The sequence below is a fragment of the Parus major genome, chromosome 4 (genome assembly GCF_001522545.3).
Source record: "Parus major isolate Abel chromosome 4, Parus_major1.1, whole genome shotgun sequence".
Taxonomy (NCBI): domain Eukaryota; kingdom Metazoa; phylum Chordata; class Aves; order Passeriformes; family Paridae; genus Parus; species Parus major.
The window spans coordinates 60,486,296-60,496,429 of record NC_031771.1 but is presented as its reverse complement, the minus strand read 5'-3'; the positions used below and the strand labels follow the sequence as shown (position 1 = coordinate 60,496,429).

The 10,134-nt window shown below is 43.7% G+C and overlaps 1 long non-coding RNA gene across 2 annotated transcripts; it reads right to left on the bottom strand.

The window, feature by feature from the left end:
- Positions 1-5,095: 5,095 nt before the first annotated feature.
- On the bottom strand, positions 5,096-9,861 carry LOC107203597. Of its 2 annotated transcripts, none has more exons than XR_001521268.2 (3): positions 7,452-9,861; positions 7,228-7,375; positions 5,096-7,120 (listed from the first exon to the last, which is right to left on the bottom strand). It is a non-coding gene; the product is annotated as an uncharacterized LOC107203597 (long non-coding RNA). The 2 variants fall into 2 exon arrangements; XR_001521267.2 differs by having other exon boundaries at positions 7,228-7,356.
- Positions 9,862-10,134: the final 273 nt, after the last annotated feature.

Below are 10,134 nucleotides of genomic sequence, written 5' to 3'. Positions count from 1 at the left end.
AAGTTAATAGAAGAAGTCTTCAGAATTCAAATAGAATTTGTGCATAGGCATGTCCCCCAGGTCTTGTGTGTGTATGTACATATAGACACATATGTATGTACTCACCTATGTCTGCATTTATACCCATGCAAAAACCATTGAAAAAATATATATGCTGCATTCCAGAAAGAAAAGTAAGAATCAATATAGAAAGTTGTATCTGAAAAAATCCAGTTATCATCATAGGAGAGACCATCCTCCTAGCCCTGCCCACTAGAACTGTATAACCCTGACTCTGTATGAGAATTTAAATGGCGTAAAATAGCAATGTTTTTTAAACTTTTGGTTTTCTGGGAACTTTTTTCTTTTAGAGTTTCTCAGGTTGAGAAAGTGACAAGATACACAGTGGATTCCTGTACCTTGTGCAGCCATGCAAATTACATCTAGTTTTCTCATGCCAATTTTGAAATACAGTTCCCATCCTTCTTAACCATGTCCTGGTGTGAGACAATACAGTATTGAGAAACACTTGAAGCTACAATAGCAGCACTGCAGATCTTTTGTTTTATCATTAAGTGGAATGAATCCCTGAGGACTCAAGAGAACTCCACAGAAGCCTGATGTATGCAAAAAGAGGCTGGTTATGGTAAACAAGGTTAGAGGTATGTGAATAGTCAATATGCACATTCACACAGTATGTAGACAAACGCCCAGTGTCATGGGAATTTTGGTGAGGGAGCCTTCCTTCTTGCCTGTAATAGACAAAAAGGGAAAATATCTATCACCATTTATGAGATCTCAGGTAAAGGAATGTAAAAATAACAATACTCCACCCATTTGAGGCTGCACATGGACCCTGACTGAGCTACAGCAGAGACCAGTCTTTCACCCTTAGCATGTGAGATCGCCAAGTGCATTGGGCCAGGTAGATGTTTCTTGCTCCCTGCTCCTGGTGAAAAGTTCCTTTGCAGAAAGGAATAAGCATGTCCTAACAGTGAGAGCTGGCTGCCATGAGAGCTGGGGACAAGCCTGGATCCAGAGCTCTGCACAGGAAAAGCAGCAAAGTGAGGTGGCATTCCACAGAGCTCTTAGAAACAGGGACAGAAATCACGGTAATAGGACCAAGGTGGCCACATTCAGGCAATCAGATCAAGCACAGGAGCAAAAACAGGTCCAGCCATAGCCTTTGACATGTCCTTTTTGAGGACAGCAGGGTCAAATCTTCTGCATTGACATCTGCAGTAAATATGTTTCTTTCTAAATGTCTGCAGTTCAAAAGCAAAACCAGTCTACAAGATGTCAGTGTTCATCTTCCGTGAGAGGTATAGCAGTCAGGTTGTCAATTAAAAGCATTCACTGAAGGTGAGCTGTGGATAAATTAATCTAATAGGAAAGCTCTATAGGTCAACAGTTTCCAGTCAGGGATGAGGGAATGTCACAGCACATTGCCTGTGATTGCACATGATGGTAATATTGTCTGTAGTCACCTGGAGGCAACATCCCTGGATATGTTAATGACACCATTGCCTGCAGCCTGCATGGTGCTGTGGTTCAGCATGTTTGAGCTGAAGGTTTGTTTCTGTACTGACCACAGTGCTACTGAAATGCTCACATGAGCATCCTGGGTGGCTCTCTCTGCTTGTGAAGCATCTCCTCCTCATATACCAGAAGAGCAGTTGTCACACACCCAAGAGGAGATGAAAATGCGTCATTCTGTAGACAGTCCTATACGGAACCAAGATTACAAGCAGAGAAGGTGCAGTCTGACACGAGACATCAACAAGATACAAACTGCTGGAGATCCTCACAGCAGTCAGCAGGAGTTGGCAGTAGTTGGCTAAACCTCCAGGGACTAGAGGGTTCTGCATGCCCTGCAGTCTGGTCCAAAAGCACCAGCCATGGGGTGTGAGCTGCTTCAAGGACCACATAGCCTGAAGAGGTGGATTCTGAGCCTGCACTGTGAGGTCCTGCCCTCTGAAGTAGAGGTAGCCCAAGATAACTGAAAATCAGTTTATTGGCCAAATATCCAAATAAGAAGTAATGAAGATTTTCTGTCACCTCTGAAAAGCAGCAAACATGGAAAAATCTCAGGTCAGAAGCAGCAGGGTTTAGGCACACTTGCTTGCAGAGTAACAGTTGAAGGTAGAACCAATTCTTTCAGCCATGACCAAGATAAGAAGACAATCTGTATCAAACACAGCTGAATTTGGGGAAATATTCATCTTTGGTCCACTGCATTCACAGGATTTGAAACTACAGGAAACACAAAAAAACACAATCACACACATGATGTGGAAGAAGCAAATCTTCACCAAATCTGCCTCAGAACTTCAAGAGAAGAGATTAAAAAATCCAGATGCTCAGAAATACTCTGCTGGACACATCCCTCAGATGATGTTTTATTGATTAATATAATGTTTAAAACATTCTATTATTGGCTGATGTTCCTCAGCCAATCAGTTCACATCTGTTTTTTTTTGTAAAACAACTTCATATTTATCCTCCCAGAGACTTTCTAAGCAGTAGTAGATATTTTCAGAGATGTAAAAGGAATTCTGGATTAGTTTGGTTGGGTTTTGTTTTGGTTTGGTTTGTTTTGTTGTTTTTTTTCAAGATGAAGAGGAATTTGAGAGCAAAACCAGTTTACATTTACTCATCAAGGCCTTTCTTTTATAATATAGATACCAGACATGAATATGGAAAAATAATGATGGTTTCTCTCATGAACTGAAAGGTACCTTTTATCCATAAAAGTCTCAAAACAATTACAATCAAACAATGAAAAAAAATCCTCAAATGGGAGACAACTGGTTTGTCACAATTCAGACAAATATTTGTTATGCAAAACAAACTCCTATTTTAAAAGGCAGTGCAGGATATTTGGGAATGTTCTCAAGAGCTCTGTTCCCATCTCTGCAGAAATATAAAATTACATTTTTTAACCATTTGCATTTCAGCAATGGGTCAAGCACTCCGAAGGCACCATGGCTGGGTGCAGGAGATCCTTCTGCCAGAAACTGTAGACATTTTATGTCATGCACATTCTGGTGTTTCCCGTTACTGTTTTCCTTCAGTTTCGGGATAATCCAAGATGTATGTGTCTTGCCATTTAAAACTAAGAGAAGAACCACAACAGTATTTTCCATGTAAGCCAAAATCCTTCACATGTGCCAACTGCCAAAGCAGACAAAAGAGCTTTGATCACAGTCAGACACCATAACTAGCTACTTGTTTTAATTACAGAAAGTTTTAGCTATTATTACATGACAGGCTGGCACATTCAGCACATGACATAATTTTATGAAAGCTTTTCATTTCTCTCAGCACAGCTCCAGCCCTAGGCTATTCCACTCCCAGCAGAAGCATCAGTTCGAACTGAAGCCAGGGAGATATCACAGACTGAGACCTACGAAACCCAACCACGCACCAATCCCACTCCCGGCTGGGTTGGAAGAACATCATTCTCAGTGCTCCAGCCAGGGCAGAGCTCTCAGCTGCCTACAGATTGTGTTTTCTTTTGTTCTTTTAATTTTTCAGGATGAAACGATCGTAAATTTCTTGGTTTTGGGGATATATTGCCTATTGCTTTTTACTTGGTGTTGTCCTTCTATTTATAGTACATTAGCTGTTTTAAGTGGCTGATGAGCTAACTGCCAAAAAAAAACCCAAAGCAGTCATGCCACAGGTCAAACCAAACATTTTTATAGGTATTCCTGGGCTAGTACGTTTTCATTTCGCTTAGCAATACTATAATTTTTTGGCAAAGTTTTCTGTGAGCAAACTTGCAAGAGCACTGATGAAGAACAAATCAAAGGGGCTGTGATGGTCCTAAAAAAAGGCTCTGTGATTTCTATTTGAACAAATGCTTGTGAAGACTCATTTTCTGAGAGCTCTGGAGCTCTAATCCTCATCTATTCAGCCCATTGGAGAAAAATACCAAATCACATCCCCTATCACCGCATCTAATTTCAAATGAAATCAAATAAGCGTAGTAAAGAGAATAAACACAAATAATTAGTGGCAACGATAACATAGGAACTGGTTTGAATTAATATTTTTCCTTTGGAAAACACTGGAAAGCAGTGTCAGAGTTTAATTTCAGAGATTTCTGTTTAATGTCAGAGATTAATTTAACAGCCATTAAAACATCTTATTAACTCAAGTGCTAATTGAGTGCTTGGCAGGAATAACAGAGCACTGCCAACCACACACATAAAAATGGTTAGAATTTGAAGAAATTCTGTGGTTTAACATTTTATTGCTTTTATAACTTGCTAATATAGGTTTAGCTGGCTTAGTTGGCCTTACCTACCTCCTTTGTACCTGTTTTGAAGATGCCATGCTCTGATGGCACAAAGTCTCAACTGTCCTTAGGAAAAGTTAAGTCCATTTGCAGTTCTTGTGGCTGAAATCTTCCAGATTGGGTTGAAACACATGCTTTGCCAGAGTTTGCAGGCAGAAAGGTGCAAACCTGAGCTTTGGGTATTCTCAGTGCCACAACTGCTGACATGATGGGCACTGAGAAAGGCAAGGTGAGCACTGAGGGAACAACTGGCCCAGCTGTTCCAGTAAAGGACCCATGACCATGCTGACCACCACCCTCCCAGGATTGGTATTTGAGTTCCAGAGTACCAGAATTTTTTTTTCTTCTACATGGATATCTGCAGTCTGCAGGGAGAAGTTAGACCAGCAGTGCTCCTTCCTTTATATTTGACCCCCAACAGTGATGGTTTGTGGTTGACGCATGCTACTTCCTGAGTCCCCTCATCCCTTGCACCCATAGCTTGTGAAGGCATTCTATCATGGCTCTAGACTGAGAGATGATGGCCACAGATTGCTGTATTTTGCTTTTGCAGAAGCACAGAGATCACTTCCACACAGTCTTCTACCAGCACCCACAGTAGGAGAACAACTAGTTTTTCCTGACCAAGCAAAGCCAAGTCACCATATAGCCTGAATTTTGTTTGAGACCTCAAGGAAAGTACATCCCACCACTGGAAGTGTTAGAAGGACACTCAGCTCCAGACCTCTCCCCTGGATGACTGCAAATGGAGGTGGGGGGTAAGGACCTCACTGCTTTAGGGCAAGCCCAAACTTCAAGTCACAGCATCTAAATTGAGCACAGGCAGGAGATAATTTGAGCTCAGCCCACCCTAAAAACACAACAGATATTTTGAGACCAAGTGAGAGCAAACAATAGAGATGAAAAGGTCATGAAGTTTGTCAAGTTTAAAAACACCTCAAGTTGTTTTCTAGCCCTCAGCAGGTACACACCCCTAGCAATTTGTGTTCAGATACACAGAAAGCAATGGATGAAGCCTGGATTTATGGGCAGGCCACTGGCTGACCCAAGTTCCTTGTGTGTGGTTGCAGCATGTGCTTCCACGTGCTGGGAGGCTTTGTTGTGATTGCTGTACCTGCAGTGAGTGTGGTTTCCTCCAGCTCAGCAGCTGCAGTGATGGTGGTCTCATGCACACACAGCTGCCTCGAGCCTGCAGTCAGAAGCCCCTACTTCAAGCTTAAAAGCTACTCAGCTGTCCTTGATGAAGCTCCAGTGAAGCATGAACCAAGCAACAGTGACCAGGGCAGGACTGGAAGCTGTACCTGGGACAATGTTCAGGCTGCCAGGCTCGCACAGGTACCCAGCACAGGTTATAAAGTGCTTCAAGTTGTCCAATCCACTAGGAACTTGTTCAGGGGAGGGAGGGAGGTTTTGCAGCATGTCATGTCCTCCAGCCACCTAGAAATGACCAGTCACCAAACAACTAGTGCTTATTAATAAACTTGCTTAAGGAAATTGGCTGGAGTCTTACTTTTCATTGTGCTGAATGAATGGAGCTAAATATAATCCAGAGCTCATTTTGCCGGGTAACAATGCAAGAGAAACTTCCTGTTCTAGCAGAAATCCCTGAGTTTAAAAGTAGAAGCTTCTCTAGGCTGGGTGAAATTCTTCAAATCTCAAGAAATACTGAGGTCACTCTAAATTCCTCTGTCCTCCCAAATACAGATATTATTTTAATATTCTGTGTGAAGGGTAATGTAGTGTCTTTCTTAGAACCCAGCTGAAACCACAAATTGTTTTAATCAATGAGCTCTCAGATACAAAGGTACTTCTTGGCTTAAGACCCAAATTCAAAAATTATTTTTTCAGCTGAACTGGAATAAAGACATTATTTAAACATGTATCTGTCATCTCACACTGCCTGTGGCTGGCTGTTGGGTATCTATTTCTCAGCAGCACTGTGACACCTCCTTATGTAAAAGCAAAAAAACATAACCATTTCCTGGCATGACTTCATTTTGGGATTATGCCTCCTTACTCCTCCTTCCCTGGAGCATCCTGTCAGGAGATGGTTTCAGGTGCTAACAGAGCCCATGGTGGGTGTACAAGTGCACACTGGTCTTTGCAAACAGGCCTGTTTATGTGGCAGATGTGCAAATCCAAGCCTCAGCTTTTGATTTTTTTGCTCAATGCAAAATGAATCACAGGCTGATTGGGCTGCAGGAGAGAGGGGATCACTGGAGAATTGGGAGTTCAGGAGTGGCATCACTGCCAGGGCTGGGATTCTGAAGATTGGGTCATGTAAAAATACTTTAATCCAGGCTCCTCTCCTTCATTTTGCCATTGGTTATGCTACAGACTCATCAACTATCTGGTGAGTTTTCCAGGATCAGCTTTGATCCTACAGGGCTGCCAGTATGAGCAGCCTCCTTGCAAAGACTTGTGCTCTAGGAGAACAAGGACTTGATCTATGAGCCCTTTTTTTAGCTCTGCAGGTGCAAAATCTGGTCTTTTCCCTTTGTGGCAGTGCCATGCACAATGGACCTGAACTCAGAATTGCCAGTAAATACTGACTGTTCTCCTCCTGTGTGTGTAGCTGCAAGGTGGTGTTGGACTGCATTCAAGCCCCATGGGACTGTGGTAATTCCCTTAGAGGAGGACATCAAGGTGGTCAGGTAAACCACAGTTGTTGTGGGTGGGATACTGAACACCTAATGAATGATAGAAGTTTCACGAGGCTTTAAAGCCAGAATAAGATTTGGTGAGGCCCCTGGGCATATCCAGCTTGGTCCATTTTACTTCACACACCCAGAGTCAAGGCACTTGGTTGAGGGGTACAAACAAGGAGGAGGCAGAAACCTGTGGAGTGAAAACAGAGACGTGTGTTGGAGGTGGAGGGTGGGCAGGAGGCCGTGATCTCTGGGTAGGAGTGAAAGGAGGTGTGAAAAAAGAGACACACTAGGTACCTGATAAAGACCTGCTGATCTTTTGGATGTCTCCTGTACAGCAAGGTTCTTGGGAGGCTCCCGAGAGGCCATGGACTTGCTGAGCTCCTGTGCCATTTCTGTAGGACTTGCACAGACAGGCAGCTGGGTCTGCAAGATTTAAGTATGACTGCAACAACCTATTTGATAATCCTCTGCTTCTGAAGGGCTGCAGGTATACACAGATAATAGACAGATCACCTTACCCTCCACCAGCGAGATCTGGGGCACTGCTGGTCCTTTCAAGGCTGGGTGACAGCCACACTGCTGCACAGCACATCACTTAGGGGAGAAAACATCTTGGTAAGCCTTCAATCCAAGGCAGCAGCACCCAGGTGCAAACTACTGCCTTGAGTATAATTCCACCTGAGCTGAACCTGCAAGAGAAAGTTAGCATTATCTGTTTCAGTTGCTCCTGCAGCTCTGGTGAGTTTGATAGTTAGGAGCTGCCTTCAAAATCTGTATGTGTGCTCTCTGTATTACCTGTCCACCAAGTGGTCTTTCAGCTTGGAGCAGCACCATGCAGTACTTTCCCTCTCTGTCTCATGCCTATGGTTCTCCACAGGGGACTTTCCCCACTGTGGGGCTACCTGTACCTGCTGGCTGATGAACACATAATCTGGAGCTTGGGCTGTCCCCCTGGACAGAGCCTGAGACCCTCTGGCACAGCCACAGTCCCTCAGTGAGGACAGCTTGAGAAAGACAAGGCTTGAGAAAGACAGGGCACACTGCTATCCACAAGTAACTGAGTATTTTGTACCTCAGCCAGGCCCTGCAGAACCCCCTGAGCTGTGGGGAGCGGCTGCAGGAGCAGATTTTGTGCTCTCACCCTGTGCTTTGATGGTTGTGCCTAATGAGTTAATCAGCTGCTTTTTGTCGCGCCTGAAATATAAATAACAAACAAGCAGAGGATGAACTGGTAAAATAACAACAAACAACCAGAGGATGAACTGAAAAGAGCAAAACATTTTCTGGCATGTGCTCCTTTGACTACAACATCAAAGATCATATTAAGATTTTTGTAGAAGGTTATTTCTCTGGGTTCCTTAGCTCCAAAATTATCAGGAGTGTCAAAATCCATTTGCAGGAAGACTTTCTGAGGAGGAGGATGCTGCTGAAAGGGCAGAGATGTTTAATATTTCACGAAGGGCATGCACAGACTAACACACAGTTCTCAAAACATCCTCATTAAAATGCTTTAATTAACATTGGTTCAAACACTAGCAGACTTGGAGATTCATATGTCTCGGATACATTGGGGTGCTGTGCACTGCTCAGGTCCCAGTGGGAGCATCCTTTCCCTCTGCCACAGGAAAGGATGCATCTTGAGCCCCCTCACAATCTCCTTCTATCACCCTGTTAAGTTTCCTCATCTCCAAGGGCCAATAAATTTTTTTGCCCAACCACATGCCAGCCAAGTAACCATTCATGCAAGAGCAAACGAAGTCAACAGTGTAAAGGGAGCAGCAGAGATGATCCTTTCCCTTTCAAAGGCTGTAGTTTCAATTCCCCAATGTCATTAATCTCATTAACCAACTAGCTGGCATCTGGACTAGGCACCCCCTCCTCCCACACAGGCACAAGGGGTGCTTCCCAGTACTCAGCCACCTTGTCTGTATTTTGGAGAAAGGACAAGGAAAGGGCTTCAAACAGAGCCAGACAACAGAAAAACAGGGGCACAACCCCATTTATATGGGGTCTTTTTTTAAAATGGAAAAAAGATACTTCTTTTCTTTTTTCTTTCTGAAAAACTTGAGTTAATTCTTAAAAAAAAAGAGATGTAGGGAAAGGTGGAAAAATATCAACAATGCTTATTGCTCCTTGGGCCAGGAAGGGTTTTGGGGCTCTCCAGAGCAGTGCCCTGCTTCAGGGATGTGTGGTTATGCAAGAGCTGAACATCCACAGTGACCTGGTACTGCCCACCCCATCCCCATCACAAGCACTCACTTCCATCCAGGAACTCCAGCCTGCCCTGGAGCTCCTGGATGCACAGACCACAGGGAAAGGTCAGGGACTGAAAGGGCCTGAGCAGCAGCACATGAGGAAGTGCCCTTTGCCACCAGCCACTTTATCTGCACAGAGATAAGAGGAAGGGACTGCTGCCCTTTCCAAGCACTGCTGCCACCCCACAGCAAAGCCATTGAGGGCCTGGGTGGCAGCTCGTTCTGCACGGCCCTTTACAGTGATTATTAACCAGGCTGGAGTCACATTCCCAGAACTTCCTTTGGTCAGCACTGACATGGCAGCAAGCCATGGTGAGTCAGGTCTGCTGAGTGAGTGCCTGAAGGACTCCATCCTTGCACATGGATCCACTGGAGGATGCCATCCCAGCATGCAGAGCAGCTTGCACTTCAACCTACAATAGATATGAATTTCCACTCCAGAGAAAATACATTTTAATTATGCAAACTCTATGCGCATTTTTAAAACATAGGGAAAGAAAAAAACAGGACCCTGTTCTTATCTTTTTGTGAAATCATTATTCATTTGAAATATATGGATAATTAACCACATTATCATGCAAATTTAAGTGAATTGAGCTGGCTGAATTAAAGAGACTTCACCTACCTAACCATAAAAATTGCAACACGGAGCTGTCGCAACGAAGCTCTGAGCACTATTTTTAGTGCAGCGCTATAAGAGAGGGCCTGTGGGAGGGCATCTTCCAAAGGAATGCAGACAGTATCTTTTAGGAGGAATTAATCCTTAGGAAACCATTACTAGCTCTCACGAATGGCCGAGGGATATTTTTCTGGCTGGGCTGGAGTTTATACACAGAGAGCCACATGCACAGAAAAAAAAAAAATCATGACTCATTGAATTTAAGAAACAATTAGTGAAGCCAAATTTTCAAGTGCTCATCCCTCTGCTCCTGGTCCCTTGGCTCTC